At 46.9% G+C, this 16133-nt stretch overlaps 17 non-coding genes across 17 annotated transcripts; all 17 read right to left on the reverse strand.

The window, feature by feature from the left end:
* Nucleotides 1-535: 535 nt before the first annotated feature.
* Nucleotides 536-617, reverse strand: Trnas-gcu (transfer RNA serine (anticodon GCU)). Its single transcript has one exon. It is a non-coding gene; the product is annotated as a tRNA-Ser (tRNA).
* Nucleotides 618-1458: 841 nt separating this feature from the next.
* On the reverse strand, nt 1459-1540 carry Trnas-gcu (transfer RNA serine (anticodon GCU)). Its single transcript has one exon. It is a non-coding gene; the product is annotated as a tRNA-Ser (tRNA).
* Nucleotides 1541-2381: 841 nt separating this feature from the next.
* Nucleotides 2382-2463, reverse strand: Trnas-gcu (transfer RNA serine (anticodon GCU)). The gene has a single exon. It is a non-coding gene; the product is annotated as a tRNA-Ser (tRNA).
* Nucleotides 2464-3309: 846 nt separating this feature from the next.
* Nucleotides 3310-3391, reverse strand: Trnas-gcu (transfer RNA serine (anticodon GCU)). The gene has a single exon. It is a non-coding gene; the product is annotated as a tRNA-Ser (tRNA).
* An 841-nt stretch (nt 3392-4232) lies between these two features.
* Nucleotides 4233-4314, reverse strand: Trnas-gcu (transfer RNA serine (anticodon GCU)). The gene has a single exon. It is a non-coding gene; the product is annotated as a tRNA-Ser (tRNA).
* An 841-nt stretch (nt 4315-5155) lies between these two features.
* Nucleotides 5156-5237, reverse strand: Trnas-gcu (transfer RNA serine (anticodon GCU)). Its single transcript has one exon. It is a non-coding gene; the product is annotated as a tRNA-Ser (tRNA).
* An 841-nt stretch (nt 5238-6078) lies between these two features.
* Trnas-gcu (transfer RNA serine (anticodon GCU)) lies at nt 6079-6160 on the reverse strand. Its single transcript has one exon. It is a non-coding gene; the product is annotated as a tRNA-Ser (tRNA).
* An 841-nt stretch (nt 6161-7001) lies between these two features.
* On the reverse strand, nt 7002-7083 carry Trnas-gcu (transfer RNA serine (anticodon GCU)). The gene has a single exon. It is a non-coding gene; the product is annotated as a tRNA-Ser (tRNA).
* An 841-nt stretch (nt 7084-7924) lies between these two features.
* Nucleotides 7925-8006, reverse strand: Trnas-gcu (transfer RNA serine (anticodon GCU)). The gene has a single exon. It is a non-coding gene; the product is annotated as a tRNA-Ser (tRNA).
* An 846-nt stretch (nt 8007-8852) lies between these two features.
* Trnas-gcu (transfer RNA serine (anticodon GCU)) lies at nt 8853-8934 on the reverse strand. The gene has a single exon. It is a non-coding gene; the product is annotated as a tRNA-Ser (tRNA).
* Nucleotides 8935-9780: 846 nt separating this feature from the next.
* Trnas-gcu (transfer RNA serine (anticodon GCU)) lies at nt 9781-9862 on the reverse strand. Its single transcript has one exon. It is a non-coding gene; the product is annotated as a tRNA-Ser (tRNA).
* Nucleotides 9863-10708: 846 nt separating this feature from the next.
* On the reverse strand, nt 10709-10790 carry Trnas-gcu (transfer RNA serine (anticodon GCU)). The gene has a single exon. It is a non-coding gene; the product is annotated as a tRNA-Ser (tRNA).
* An 846-nt stretch (nt 10791-11636) lies between these two features.
* Trnas-gcu (transfer RNA serine (anticodon GCU)) lies at nt 11637-11718 on the reverse strand. Its single transcript has one exon. It is a non-coding gene; the product is annotated as a tRNA-Ser (tRNA).
* An 846-nt stretch (nt 11719-12564) lies between these two features.
* Nucleotides 12565-12646, reverse strand: Trnas-gcu (transfer RNA serine (anticodon GCU)). The gene has a single exon. It is a non-coding gene; the product is annotated as a tRNA-Ser (tRNA).
* Nucleotides 12647-13487: 841 nt separating this feature from the next.
* Nucleotides 13488-13569, reverse strand: Trnas-gcu (transfer RNA serine (anticodon GCU)). Its single transcript has one exon. It is a non-coding gene; the product is annotated as a tRNA-Ser (tRNA).
* Nucleotides 13570-14415: 846 nt separating this feature from the next.
* Trnas-gcu (transfer RNA serine (anticodon GCU)) lies at nt 14416-14497 on the reverse strand. The gene has a single exon. It is a non-coding gene; the product is annotated as a tRNA-Ser (tRNA).
* Nucleotides 14498-15338: 841 nt separating this feature from the next.
* Nucleotides 15339-15420, reverse strand: Trnas-gcu (transfer RNA serine (anticodon GCU)). The gene has a single exon. It is a non-coding gene; the product is annotated as a tRNA-Ser (tRNA).
* Nucleotides 15421-16133: the final 713 nt, after the last annotated feature.

Consider the following 16133-nt stretch of genomic DNA (forward strand, 5'->3'; position numbering starts at 1 on the left):
GTACAGCTCGATACGCTACACTGATATTGCTTGCAAGGTTTTGACGTCCCCCCTAGCCCAAGATTGTCCTGCTGTTTGCGATGGAGCTTGGTGTTTGGGCGGCCACCAGCGACGGATGTCTGCAAAGTCAAGTCTCTCCAGTAGGCCCTGCCAAATGGCTTCTGTAGATGGCCGCCTGACTTTAAAGAACAAACTGTCGGAAGGCGACAGTTGTGCTACAGATGGATTATTAAAGGCACGATACGTTAAAATGACTGCGACAGATATGCACTTAAATATAAATAAGAACTCGTCGTTCGCAAATACCAACATACTCTTTGCTGGAGCCGAAATTTGATTGGTTTATAGATCTCGAATTGATGTTTAATTCGAAGGGCATACGCTATGGAATGTTGTGCGCTTTCATCTGGTAGGCAGTTTAGTCACTTATTTCATACACACGCTATCTGCCACGTACACGCGTCGATGTTACTACTGAGTGGCGTTTGGCACGGAGAAGGAGTGACCGCAAAAGCGTGCTTTACGTAAATTTCTTCGACGAGGATGGGATTCGAACCTACGCGTGCAGAGCACATTGGATTAGCAGTCCAACGCCTTAACCACTCGGCCACCTCGTCTGCTGGAACTACAGTTGTGTCTTTGGCGAGTGCTTGCGGAAAGAAGACATTTGTCGATTCGAAAACACATTCAAAACATGGTACTGGGCCGGTGTTAACGTCTAATGCCAAGCTGCAGTGCGGCCGACCAAGCTCCCACTGGCGAATCGTTTAATGACAGCATCCGTCCATATGGATATGCGATCGGGTAAAATCATTGGCCCAATTATCTACTGCAGGAATAAGCATTGTATCGACATGCAGTGTCGTCTAATGCAAATGAGAAAGGTGCTGTGCATTCTTTTGCACGACTTACTGCAACGAAACGTACAGCTCGATACGCTACACTGATATTGCTTGCAAGGTTTTGACGTCCCCCCTAGCCCAAGATTGTCCTGCTGTTTGCGATGGAGCTTGGTGTTTGGGCGGCCACTAGCGACGGATGTCTGCAAACTCAAGTCTCTCCAGTAGGCCCTGCCAAATGGCTTCTGTAGATGGCGGCCTGACTTTAAAGAACATACTGTCGGAAGGCGACAGTTGTGCTACAGATGGATTATTAAAGGCACGATACGTTAAAATGACTGCGACAGATATGCACTTAAATATAAATAAGAACTCGTCGTTCGCAAATACCAACATACTCTTTGCTGGAGCCGAAATTTGATTGGTTTATAGATCTCGAATTGATGTTTAATTCGAAGGGCATACGCTATGGAATGTTGTGCGCTTTCATCTGGTAGGCAGTTTAGTCACTTATTTCATACACACGCTATCTGCCACGTACACGCGTCGATGTTACTACTGAGTGGCGTTTCGCACGGAGAAGGAGTGACCGCAAAAGCGTGCTTTACGTAAATTTCTTCGACGAGGATGGGATTCGAACCCACGCGTGCAGAGCACATTGGATTAGCAGTCCAACGCCCTAACCACTCGGCCACCTCGTCTGCTGGAACTACAGTTGTGTCTTTGGCGAGTGCTTGCGGAAAGAAGACATTTGTCGATTCGAAAACACATTCAAAACATGGTACTGGGCCGGTGTTAACGTCTAATGCCAAGCTGCAGTGCGGCCGACCAAGCTCCCACTGGCGAATCGTTTAATGACAGCATCCGTCCATATGGATATGCGATCGCGTAAAATCATTGGCCCAATTATCTACTGCAGGAATAAGCATTGTATCGACATGCAGTGTCGTCTAATGCAAATGAGAAAGGTGCTGTGCATTCTTTTGCACGACTTACTGCAACGAAACGTACAGCTCGATACGCTACACTGATATTGCTTGCAAGGTTTTGACGTCCCCCCTAGACCAAGATTGTCCTGCTGTTTGCGATGGAGCTTGGTGTTTGGGCGGCCACTAGCGACGGATGTCTGCAAACTCAAGTCTCTCCAGTAGGCCCTGCCAAATGGCTTCTGTAGATGGCGGCCTGACTTTAAAGAACATACTGTCGGAAGGCGACAGTTGTGCTACAGATGGATTATTAAAGGCACGATACGTTAAAATGACTGCGACAGATATGCACTTAAATATAAATAAGAACTCGTCATTCGCAAATACCAACATACTCTTTGCTGGAGCCGAAATTTGATTGGTTTATAGAACTCGAATTGATGTTTAATTCGAAGGGCATACGCTATGGAATGTTGTGCGCTTTCATCTGGTAGGCAGTTTAGTCACTTATTTCATACACACGCTATCTGCCACGTACACGCGTCGATGTTACTACTGAGTGGCGTTTCGCACGGAGAAGGAGTGACCGCAAAAGCGTGATTTACGTAAATTTCTTCGACGAGGATGGGATTCGAACCCACGCGTGCAGAGCACATTGGATCAGCAGTCCAACGCCTTAACCACTCGGCCACCTCGTCTGCTGGAACTACAGTTGTGTCTTTGGCGAGTGCTTGCGGAAAGAAGACATTTGTCGATTCGAAAACACATTCAAAACATGGTACTGGGCCGGTGTTAACGTCTAATGCCAAGCTGCAGTGCGGCCGACCAAGCTCCCACTGGCGAATCGTTTAATGACAGCATCCGTCCATATGGATATGCGATCGCGTAAAATCATTGGCCCAATTATCTACTGCAGGAATAAGCATTGTATCGACATGCAGTGTCGTCTAATGCAAATGAGAAAGGTGCTGTGCATTCTTTTGCACGACTTACTGCAACGAAACGTACAGCTCGATACGCTACACTGATATTGCTTGCAAGGTTTTGACGTCCCCCCTAGCCCAAGATTGTCCTGCTGTTTGCGATGGAGCTTGGTGTTTGGGCGGCCACTAGCGACGGATGTCTGCAAAGTCAAGTCTCTCCAGTAGGCCCTGCCAAATGGCTTCTGTAGATGGCGGCCTGACTTTAAAGAACATACTGTCGGAAGGCGACAGTTGTGCTACAGATGGATTATTAAAGGCACGATACGTTAAAATGACTGCGACAGATATGCACTTAAATATAAATAAGAACTCGTCGTTCGCAAATACCAACATACTCTTTGCTGGAGCCGAAATTTGATTGGTTTATAGATCTCGAATTGATGTTTAATTCGAAGGGCATACGCTATGGAATGTTGTGCGCTTTCATCTGGTAGGCAGTTTAGTCACTTATTTCATACACACGCTATCTGCCACGTACACGCGTCGATGTTACTACTGAGTGGCGTTTCGCACGGAGAAGGAGTGACCGCAAAAGCGTGCTTTTTTTTACGTAAATTTCTTCGACGAGGATGGGATTCGAACCTACGCGTGCAGAGCACATTGGATTAGCAGTCCAACGCCTTAACCACTCGGCCACCTCGTCTGCTGGAACTACAGTTGTGTCTTTGGCGAGTGCTTGCGGAAAGAAGACATTTGTCGATTCGAAAACACATTCAAAACATGGTACTGGGCCGGTGTTAACGTCTAATGCCAAGCTGCAGTGCGGCCGACCAAGCTCCCACTGGCGAATCGTTTAATGACAGCATCCGTCCATATGGATATGCGATCGGGTAAAATCATTGGCCCAATTATCTACTGCAGGAATAAGCATTGTATCGACATGCAGTGTCGTCTAATGGAAATGAGAAAGGTGCTGTGCATTCTTTTGCACGACTTACTGCAACGAAACGTACAGCTCGATACGCTACACTGATATTGCTTGCAAGGTTTTGACGTCCCCCCTAGCCCAAGATTGTCCTGCTGTTTGCGATGGAGCTTGGTGTTTGGGCGGCCACCAGCGACGGATGTCTGCAAAGTCAAGTCTCTCCAGTAGGCCCTGCCAAATGGCTTCTGTAGATGGCCGCCTGACTTTAAAGAACAAACTGTCGGAAGGCGACAGTTGTGCTACAGATGGATTATTAAAGGCACGATACGTTAAAATGACTGCGACAGATATGCACTTAAATATAAATAAGAACTCGTCGTTCGCAAATACCAACATACTCTTTGCTGGAGCCGAAATTTGATTGGTTTATAGATCTCGAATTGATGTTTAATTCGAAGGGCATACGCTATGGAATGTTGTGCGCTTTCATCTGGTAGGCAGTTTAGTCACTTATTTCATACACACGCTATCTGCCACGTACACGCGTCGATGTTACTACTGAGTGGCGTTTGGCACGGAGAAGGAGTGACCGCAAAAGCGTGCTTTACGTAAATTTCTTCGACGAGGATGGGATTCGAACCTACGCGTGCAGAGCACATTGGATTAGCAGTCCAACGCCTTAACCACTCGGCCACCTCGTCTGCTGGAACTACAGTTGTGTCTTTGGCGAGTGCTTGCGGAAAGAAGACATTTGTCGATTCGAAAACACATTCAAAACATGGTACTGGGCCGGTGTTAACGTCTAATGCCAAGCTGCAGTGCGGCCGACCAAGCTCCCACTGGCGAATCGTTTAATGACAGCATCCGTCCATATGGATATGCGATCGGGTAAAATCATTGGCCCAATTATCTACTGCAGGAATAAGCATTGTATCGACATGCAGTGTCGTCTAATGGAAATGAGAAAGGTGCTGTGCATTCTTTTGCACGACTTACTGCAACGAAACGTACAGCTCGATACGCTACACTGATATTGCTTGCAAGGTTTTGACGTCCCCCCTAGCCCAAGATTGTCCTGCTGTTTGCGATGGAGCTTGGTGTTTGGGCGGCCACCAGCGACGGATGTCTGCAAAGTCAAGTCTCTCCAGTAGGCCCTGCCAAATGGCTTCTGTAGATGGCCGCCTGACTTTAAAGAACAAACTGTCGGAAGGCGACAGTTGTGCTACAGATGGATTATTAAAGGCACGATACGTTAAAATGACTGCGACAGATATGCACTTAAATATAAATAAGAACTCGTCGTTCGCAAATACCAACATACTCTTTGCTGGAGCCGAAATTTGATTGGTTTATAGATCTCGAATTGATGTTTAATTCGAAGGGCATACGCTATGGAATGTTGTGCGCTTTCATCTGGTAGGCAGTTTTGTCACTTATTTCATACACACGCTATCTGCCACGTACACGCGTCGATGTTACTACTGAGTGGCGTTTCGCACGGAGAAGGAGTGACCGCAAAAGCGTGCTTTACGTAAATTTCTTCGACGAGGATGGGATTCGAACCTACGCGTGCAGAGCACATTGGATTAGCAGTCCAACGCCTTAACCACTCGGCCACCTCGTCTGCTGGAACTACAGTTGTGTCTTTGGCGAGTGCTTGCGGAAAGAAGACATTTGTCGATTCGAAAACACATTCAAAACATGGTACTGGGCCGGTGTTAACGTCTAATGCCAAGCTGCAGTGCGGCCGACCAAGCTCCCACTGGCGAATCGTTTAATGACAGCATCCGTCCATGTGGATATGCGATCGGGTAAAATCATTGGCCCAATTATCTACTGCAGGAATAAGCATTGTATCGACATGCAGTGTCGTCTAATGCAAATGAGAAAGGTGCTGTGCATTCTTTTGCACGACTTACTGCAACGAAACGTACAGCTCGATACGCTACACTGATATTGCTTGCAAGGTTTTGACGTCCCCCCTAGCCCAAGATTGTCCTGCTGTTTGCGATGGAGCTTGGTGTTTGGGCGGCCACTAGCGACGGATGTCTGCAAACTCAAGTCTCTCCAGTAGGCCCTGCCAAATGGCTTCTGTAGATGGCGGCCTGACTTTAAAGAACAAACTGTCGGAAGGCGACAGTTGTGCTACAGATGGATTATTAAAGGCACGATACGTTAAAATGACTGCGACAGATATGCACTTAAATATAAATAAGAACTCGTCGTTCGCAAATACCAACATACTCTTTGCTGGAGCCGAAATTTGATTGGTTTATAGATCTCGAATTGATGTTTAATTCGAAGGGCATACGCTATGGAATGTTGTGCGCTTTCATCTGGTAGGCAGTTTTGTCACTTATTTCATACACACGCTATCTGCCACGTACACGCGTCGATGTTACTACTGAGTGGCGTTTCGCACGGAGAAGGAGTGACCGCAAAAGCGTGCTTTACGTAAATTTCTTCGACGAGGATGGGATTCGAACCCACGCGTGCAGAGCACATTGGATTAGCAGTCCAACGCCTTAACCACTCGGCCACCTCGTCTGCTGGAACTACAGTAGTGTCTTTGGCGAGTGCTAGCGGAAAGAAGACATTTGTCGATTCGAAAACACATTCAAAACATGGTACTGGGCCGGTGTTAACGTCTAATGCCAAGCTGCAGTGCGGCCGACCAAGCTCCCACTGGCGAATCGTTTAATGACAGCATCCGTCCATATGGATATGCGATCGGGTAAAATCATTGGCCCAATTATCTACTGCAGGAATAAGCATTGTATCGACATGCAGTGTCGTCTAATGCAAATGAGAAAGGTGCTGTGCATTCTTTTGCACGACTTACTGCAACGAAACGTACAGCTCGATACGCTACACTGATATTGCTTGCAAGGTTTTGACGTCCCCCCTAGCCCAAGATTGTCCTGCTGTTTGCGATGGAGCTTGGTGTTTGGGCGGCCACTAGCGACGGATGTCTGCAAACTCAAGTCTCTCCAGTAGGCCCTGCCAAATGGCTTCTGTAGATGGCGGCCTGACTTTAAAGAACAAACTGTCGGAAGGCGACAGTTGTGCTACAGATGGATTATTAAAGGCACGATACGTTAAAATGACTGCGACAGATATGCACTTAAATATAAATAAGAACTCGTCGTTCGCAAATACCAACATACTCTTTGCTGGAGCCGAAATTTGATTGGTTTATAGATCTCGAATTGATGTTTAATTCGAAGGGCATACGCTATGGAATGTTGTGCGCTTTCATCTGGTAGGCAGTTTTGTCACTTATTTCATACACACGCTATCTGCCACGTACACGCGTCGATGTTACTACTGAGTGGCGTTTGGCACGGAGAAGGAGTGACCGCAAAAGCGTGCTTTACGTAAATTTCTTCGACGAGGATGGGATTCGAACCCACGCGTGCAGAGCACATTGGATTAGCAGTCCAACGCCTTAACCACTCGGCCACCTCGTCTGCTGGAACTACAATTGTGTCTTTGGCGAGTGCTTGCGGAAAGAAGACATTTGTCGATTCGAAAACACATTCAAAACATGGTACTGGGCCGGTGTTAACGTCTAATGCCAAGCTGCAGTGCGGCCGACCAAGCTCCCACTGGCGAATCGTTTAATGACAGCATCCGTCCATGTGGATATGCGATCGGGTAAAATCATTGGCCCAATTATCTACTGCAGGAATAAGCATTGTATCGACATGCAGTGTCGTCTAATGCAAATGAGAAAGGCGCTGTGCATTCTTTTGCACGACTTACTGCAACGAAACGTACAGCTCGATACGCTACACTGATATTGCTTGCAAGGTTTTGACGTCCCCCCTAGCCCAAGATTGTCCTGCTGTTTGCGATGGAGCTTGGTGTTTGGGCGGCCACTAGCGACGGATGTCTGCAAACTCAAGTCTCTCCAGTAGGTCCTGCCAAATGGCTTCTGTAGATGGCGGCCTGAATTTAAACAACAAACTGTCGGAAGGCGACAGTTGTGCTACAGATGGATTATTAAAGGCACGATACGTTAAAATGACTGCGACAGATATGCACTTAAATATAAATAAGAACTCGTCGTTCGCAAATACCAACATACTCTTTGCTGGAGCCGAAATTTGATTGGTTTATAGATCTCGAATTGATGTTTAATTCGAAGGGCATACGCTATGGAATGTTGTGCGCTTTCATCTGGTAGGCAGTTTAGTCACTTATTTCATACACACGCTATCTGCCACGTACACGCGTCGATGTTACTACTGAGTGGCGTTTCGCACGGAGAAGGAGTGACCGCAAAAGCGTGCTTTACGTAAATTTCTTCGACGAGGATGGGATTCGAACCCACGCGTGCAGAGCACATTGGATTAGCAGTCCAACGCCTTAACCACTCGGCCACCTCGTCTGCTGGAACTACAGTTGTGTCTTTGGCGAGTGCTTGCGGAAAGAAGACATTTGTCGATTCGAAAACACATTCAAAACATGGTACTGGGCCGGTGTTAACGTCTAATGCCAAGCTGCAGTGCGGCCGACCAAGCTCCCACTGGCGAATCGTTTAATGACAGCATCCGTCCATGTGGATATGCGATCGGGTAAAATCATTGGCCCAATTATCTACTGCAGGAATAAGAATTGTATCGACATGCAGTGTCGTCTAATGCAAATGAGAAAGGTGCTGTGCATTCTTTTGCACGACTTACTGCAACGAAACGTACAGCTCGATACGCTACACTGATATTGCTTGCAAGGTTTTGACGTCCCCCCTAGCCCAAGATTGTCCTGCTGTTTGCGATGGAGCTTGGTGTTTGGGCGGCCACTAGCGACGGATGTCTGCAAACTCAAGTCTCTCCAGTAGGCCCTGCCAAATGGCTTCTGTAGATGGCGGCCTGAATTTAAACAACAAACTGTCGGAAGGCGACAGTTGTGCTACAGATGGATTATTAAAGGCATGATACGTTAAAATGACTGCGACAGATATGCACTTAAATATAAATAAGAACTCGTCGTTCGCAAATACCAACATACTCTTTGCTGGAGCCGAAATTTGATTGGTTTATAGATCTCGAATTGATGTTTAATTCGAAGGGCATACGCTATGGAATGTTGTGCGCTTTCATCTGGTAGGCAGTTTAGTCACTTATTTCATACACACGCTATCTGCCACGTACACGCGTCGATGTTACTACTGAGTGGCGTTTCGCACGGAGAAGGAGTGACCGCAAAATCGTGGTTTTTTTTACGTAAATTTCTTCGACGAGGATGGGATTCGAACCTACGCGTGCAGAGCACATTGGATTAGCAGTCCAACGCCTTAACCACTCGGCCACCTCGTCTGCTGGAACTACAGTTGTGTCTTTGGCGAGTGCTTGCGGAAAGAAGACATTTGTCGATTCGAAAACACATTCAAAACATGGTACTGGGCCGGTGTTAACGTCTAATGCCAAGCTGCAGTGCGGCCGACCAAGCTCCCACTGGCGAATCGTTTAATGACAGCATCCGTCCATATGGATATGCGATCGGGTAAAATCATTGGCCCAATTATCTACTGCAGGAATAAGCATTGTATCGACATGCAGTGTCGTCTAATGCAAATGAGAAAGGTGCTGTGCATTCTTTTGCACGACTTACTGCAACGAAACGTACAGCTCGATACGCTACACTGATATTGCTTGCAAGGTTTTGACGTCCCCTCTAGCCCAAGATTGTCCTGCTGTTTGCGATGGAGCTTGGTGTTTGGGCGGCCACTAGCGACGGATGTCTGCAAACTCAAGTCTCTCCAGTAGGCCCTGCCAAATGGCTTCTGTAGATGGCGGCCTGACTTTAAAGAACAAACTGTCGGAAGGCGACAGTTGTGCTACAGATGGATTATTAAAGGCACGATACGTTAAAATGACTGCGACAGATATGCACTTAAATATAAATAAGAACTCGTCGTTCGCAAATACCAACATACTCTTTGCTGGAGCCGAAATTTGATTGGTTTATAGATCTCGAATTGATGTTTAATTCGAAGGGCATACGCTATGGAATGTTGTGCGCTTTCATCTGGTAGGCAGTTTTGTCACTTATTTCATACACACGCTATCTGCCACGTACACGCGTCGATGTTACTACTGAGTGGCGTTTCGCACGGAGAAGGAGTGACGGCAAAAGCGTGCTTTTTTTTACGTAAATTTCTTCGACGAGGATGGGATTCGAACCTACGCGTGCAGAGCACATTGGATTAGCAGTCCAACGCCTTAACCACTCGGCCACCTCGTCTGCTGGAACTACAGTTGTGTCTTTGGCGAGTGCTTGCGGAAAGAAGACATTTGTCGATTCGAAAACACATTCAAAACATGGTACTGGGCCGGTGTTAACGTCTAATGCCAAGCTGCAGTGCGGCCGACCAAGCTCCCACTGGCGAATCGTTTAATGACAGCATCCGTCCATGTGGATATGCGATCGGGTAAAATCATTGGCCCAATTATCTACTGCAGGCATAAGCATTGCATCGACATGCAGTGTCGTCTAATGCAAATGAGAAAGGTGCTGTGCATTCTTTTGCACGACTTACTGCAACGAAACGTACAGCTCGATACGCTACACTGATATTGCTTGCAAGGTTTTGACGTCCCCCCTTGCCCAAGATTGTCCTGCTGTTTGCGATGGAGCTTGGTGTTTGGGCGGCCTCTAGCGACGGATGTCTGCAAACTCAAGTCTCTCCAGTAGGCCCTGCCAAATGGCTTCTGTAGATGGCAGCCTGACTTTAAAGAACAAACTGTCGGAAGGCGACAGTTGTGCTACAGATGGATTATTAAAGGCACGATACGTTAAAATGACTGCGACAGATATGCACTTAAATATAAATAAGAACTCGTCGTTCGCAAATACCAACATACTCTTTGCTGGAGCCGAAATTTGATTGGTTTATAGATCTCGAATTGATGTTTAATTCGAAGGGCATACGCTATGGAATGTTGTGCGCTTTCATCTGGTAGGCAGTTTACTCACTTATTTCATACACACGCTATCTGCCACGTACACGCGTCGATGTTACTACTGAGTGGCGTTTCGCACGGAGAAGGAGTGACCGCAAAATCGTGCTTTTTTTTACGTAAATTTCTTCGACGAGGATGGGATTCGAACCCACGCGTGCAGAGCACATTGGATTAGCAGTCCAACGCCTTAACCACTCGGCCACCTCGTCTGCTGGAACTACAGTTGTGTCTTTGGCGAGTGCTTGCGGAAAGAAGACATTTGTCGATTCGAAAACACATTCGAAACATGGTACTGGGCCGGTGTTAACGTCTAATGCCAAGCTGCAGTGCGGCCGACCAAGCTCCCACTGGCGAATCGTTTAATGACAGCATCCGTCCATATGGATATGCGATCGGGTAAAATCATTGGCCCAATTATCTACTGCAGGAATAAGCATTGTATCGACATGCAGTGTCGTCTAATGCAAATGAGAAAGGTGCTGTGCATTCTTTTGCACGACTTACTGCAACGAAACGTACAGCTCGATACGCTACACTGATATTGCTTGCAAGGTTTTGACGTCCCCCCTAGCCCAAGATTGTCCTGCTGTTTGCGATGGAGCTTGGTGTTTGGGCGGCCACTAGCGACGGATGTCTGCAAAGTCAAGTCTCTCCAGTAGGCCCTGCCAAATGGCTTCTGTAGATGGCGGCCTGACTTTAAAGAACAAACTGTCGGAAGGCGACAGTTGTGCTACAGATGGATTATTAAAGGCACGATACGTTAAAATGACTGCGACAGATATGCACTTAAATATAAATAAGAACTCGTCGTTCGCAAATACCAACATACTCTTTGCTGGAGCCGAAATTTGATTGGTTTATAGATCTCGAATTGATGTTTAATTCGAAGGGCATACGCTATGGAATGTTGTGCGCTTTCATCTGGTAGGCAGTTTTGTCACTTATTTCATACACACGCTATCTGCCACGTACACGCGTCGATGTTACTACTGAGTGGCGTTTCGCACGGAGAAGAAGTGACCGCAAAAGCGTGCTTTTTTTTACGTAAATTTCTTCGACGAGAATGGGATTCGAACCTACGCGTGCAGAGCACATTGGATTAGCAGTCCAACGCCTTAACCACTCGGCCACCTCGTCTGCTGGAACTACAGTTGTGTCTTTGGCGAGTGCTTGCGGAAAGAAGACATTTGTCGATTCGAAAACACATTCAAAACATGGTACTGGGCCGGTGTTAACGTCTAATGCCAAGCTGCAGTGCGGCCGACCAAGCTCCCACTGGCGAATCGTTTAATGACAGCATCCGTCCATGTGGATATGCGATCGGGTAAAATCATTGGCCCAATTATCTACTGCAGGAATAAGCATTGTATCGACATGCAGTGTCGTCTAATGCAAATGAGAAAGGTGCTGTGCATTCTTTTGCACGACTTACTGCAACGAAACGTACAGCTCGATACGCTACACTGATATTGCTTGCAAGGTTTTGACGTCCCCCCTTGCCCAAGATTGTCCTGCTGTTTGCGATGGAGCTTGGTGTTTGGGCGGCCACTAGCGACGGATGTCTGCAAACTCAAGTCTCTCCAGTAGGCCCTGCCAAATGGCTTCTGTAGATGGCGGCCTGACTTTAAAGAACAAACTGTCGGAAGGCGACAGTTGTGCTACAGATGGATTATTAAAGGCACGATACGTTAAAATGACTGCGACAGATATGCACTTAAATATAAATAAGAACTCGTCGTTCGCAAATACCAACATACTCTTTGCTGGAGCCGAAATTTGATTGGTTTATAGATCTCGAATTGATGTTTAATTCGAAGGGCATACGCTATGGAATGTTGTGCGCTTTCATCTGGTAGGCAGTTTTGTCTCTTATTTCATACACACGCTATCTGCCACGTACACGCGTCGATGTTACTACTGAGTGGCGTTTCGCACGGAGAAGGAGTGACCGCAAAATCGTGCTTTTTTTTACGTAAATTTCTTCGACGAGGATGGGATTCGAACCTACGCGTGCAGAGCACATTGGATTAGCAGTCCAACGCCTTAACCACTCGGCCACCTCGTCTGCTGGAACTACAGTTGTGTCTTTGGCGAGTGCTTGCGGAAAGAAGACATTTGTCGATTCGAAAACACATTCAAAACATGGTACTGGGCCGGTGTTAACGTCTAATGCCAAGCTGCAGTGCGGCCGACTAAGCTCCCACTGGCGAATCGTTTAATGACAGCATCCGTCCATATGGATATGCGATCGGGTAAAATCATTGGCCCAATTATCTACTGCAGGAATAAGCATTGTATCGACATGCAGTGTCGTCTAATGCAAATGAGAAAGGTGCTGTGCATTCTTTTGCACGACTTACTGCAACGAAACGTACAGCTCGATACGCTACACTGATATTGCTTGCAAGGTTTTGACGTCCCCCCTAGCCCAAGATTGTCCTGCTGTTTGCGATGGAGCTTGGTGTTTGGGCGGCCACTAGCGACGGATGTCTGCAAACTCAAGTCTCTCCAGTAGGCCCTGCCAAATGGCTTCTGTAGATGGCAGCCTGACTTTAAAGAACAAACTGTCGGAAGGCGACAGTTGTGCTACAGATGGATTATTAAAGGCACGATACGTTAAAATGACTGCGACAGATATGCACTTAAATATAAATAAGAACTCGTCGTTCGCAAATACCAACATACTCTTTGCTGGAGCCGAAATTTGATTGGTTTATAGATCTCGAATTGATGTTTAATTCGAAGGGCATACGCTATGGAATGTTGTGCGCTTTCATCTGGTAGGCAGTTTAGTCACTTATTTCATACACACGCTATCTGCCACGTACACGCGTCGATGTTACTACTGAGTGGCGTTTCGCACGGAGAAGGAGTGACCGCAAAAGCGTGCTTTACGTAAATTTCTTCGACGAGGATGGGATTCGAACCTACGCGTGCGGAGCACATTGGATTAGCAGTCCAACGCCTTAACCACTCGGCCACCTCGTCTGCTGGAACTACAGTTGTGTCTTTGGCGAGTGCTTGCGGAAAGAAGACATTTGTCGATTCGAAAACACATTCAAAACATGGTACTGGGCCGGTGTTAACGTCTAATGCCAAGCTGCAGTGCGGCCGACCAAGCTCCCACTGGCGAATCGTTTAATGACAGCATCCGTCCATGTGGATATGCGATCGGGTAAAATCATTGGCCCAATTACCTACTGCAGGAATAAGCATTGTATCGACATGCAGTGTCGTCTAATGCAAATGAGAAAGGTGCTGTGCATTCTTTTGCACGACTTACTGCAACGAAACGTACAGCTCGATACGCTACACTGATATTGCTTGCAAGGTTTTGACGTCCCCCCTTGCCCAAGATTGTCCTGCTGTTTGCGATGGAGCTTGGTGTTTGGGCGGCCACTAGCGACGGATGTCTGCAAACTCAAGTCTCTCCAGTAGGCCCTGCCAAATGGCTTCTGTAGATGGCGGCCTGACTTTAAAGAACAAACTGTCGGAAGGCGACAGTTGTGCTACAGATGGATTATTAAAGGCACGATACGTTAAAATGACTGCGACAGATATGCACTTAAATATAAATAAGAACTCGTCGTTCGCAAATACCAACATACTCTTTGCTGGAGCCGAAATTTGATTGGTTTATAGATCTCGAATTGATGTTTAATTCGAAGGGCATACGCTATGGAATGTTGTGCGCTTTCATCTGGTAGGCAGTTTTGTCTCTTATTTCATACACACGCTATCTGCCACGTACACGCGTCGATGTTACTACTGAGTGGCGTTTCGCACGGAGAAGGAGTGACCGCAAAATCGTGCTTTTTTTTACGTAAATTTCTTCGACGAGGATGGGATTCGAACCTACGCGTGCAGAGCACATTGGATTAGCAGTCCAACGCCTTAACCACTCGGCCACCTCGTCTGCTGGAACTACAGTTGTGTCTTTGGCGAGTGCTTGCGGAAAGAAGACATTTGTCGATTCGAAAACACATTCAAAACATGGTACTGGGCCGGTGTTAACGTCTAATGCCAAGCTGCAGTGCGGCCGACTAAGCTCCCACTGGCGAATCGTTTAATGACAGCATCCGTCCATATGGATATGCGATCGGGTAAAATCATTGGCCCAATTATCTACTGCAGGAATAAGCATTGTATCGACATGCAGTGTCGTCTAATGCAAATGAGAAAGGTGCTGTGCATTCTTTTGCACGACTTACTGCAACGAAACGTACAGCTCGATACGCTACACTGATATTGCTTGCAAGGTTTTGACGTCCCCCCTAGCCCAAGATTGTCCTGCTGTTTGCGATGGAGCTTGGTGTTTGGGCGGCCACTAGCGACGGATGTCTGCAAACTCAAGTCTCTCCAGTAGGCCCTGCCAAATGGCTTCTGTAGATGGCAGCCTGACTTTAAAGAACAAACTGTCGGAAGGCGACAGTTGTGCTACAGATGGATTATTAAAGGCACGATACGTTAAAATGACTGCGACAGATATGCACTTAAATATAAATAAGAACTCGTCGTTCGCAAATACCAACATACTCTTTGCTGGAGCCGAAATTTGATTGGTTTATAGATCTCGAATTGATGTTTAATTCGAAGGGCATACGCTATGGAATGTTGTGCGCTTTCATCTGGTAGGCAGTTTAGTCACTTATTTCATACACACGCTATCTGCCACGTACACGCGTCGATGTTACTACTGAGTGGCGTTTCGCACGGAGAAGGAGTGACCGCAAAAGCGTGCTTTACGTAAATTTCTTCGACGAGGATGGGATTCGAACCTACGCGTGCGGAGCACATTGGATTAGCAGTCCAACGCCTTAACCACTCGGCCACCTCGTCTGCTGGAACTACAGTTGTGTCTTTGGCGAGTGCTTGCGGAAAGAAGACATTTGTCGATTCGAAAACACATTCAAAACATGGTACTGGGCCGGTGTTAACGTCTAATGCCAAGCTGCAGTGCGGCCGACCAAGCTCCCACTGGCGAATCGTTTAATGACAGCATCCGTCCATGTGGATATGCGATCGGGTAAAATCATTGGCCCAATTACCTACTGCAGGAATAAGCATTGTATCGACATGCAGTGTCGTCTAATGCAAATGAGAAAGGTGCTGTGCATTCTTTTGCACGACTTACTGCAACGAAACGTACAGCTCGATACGCTACACTGATATTGCTTGCAAGGTTTTGACGTCCCCCCTTGCCCAAGATTGTCCTGCTGTTTGCGATGGAGCTTGGTGTTTGGGCGGCCACTAGCGACGGATGTCTGCAAACTCAAGTCTCTCCAGTAGGCCCTGCCAAATGGCTTCTGTAGATGGCGGCCTGACTTTAAAGAACAAACTGTCGGAAGGCGACAGTTGTGCTACAGATGGATTATTAAAGGCACGATACGTTAAAATGACTGCGACAGATATGCACTTAAATATAAATAAGAACTCGTCGTTCGCAAATACCAACATACTCTTTGCTGGAGCCGAAATTTGATTGGTTTATAGATCTCGAATTGATGTTTAATTCGAAGGGCATACGCTATGGAATGTTGTGCGCTTTCATC

Source organism: Schistocerca serialis, chromosome 2, assembly GCF_023864345.2.
Source record: "Schistocerca serialis cubense isolate TAMUIC-IGC-003099 chromosome 2, iqSchSeri2.2, whole genome shotgun sequence".
Classification (NCBI taxonomy): Eukaryota; Metazoa; Arthropoda; class Insecta; order Orthoptera; family Acrididae; genus Schistocerca; species Schistocerca serialis.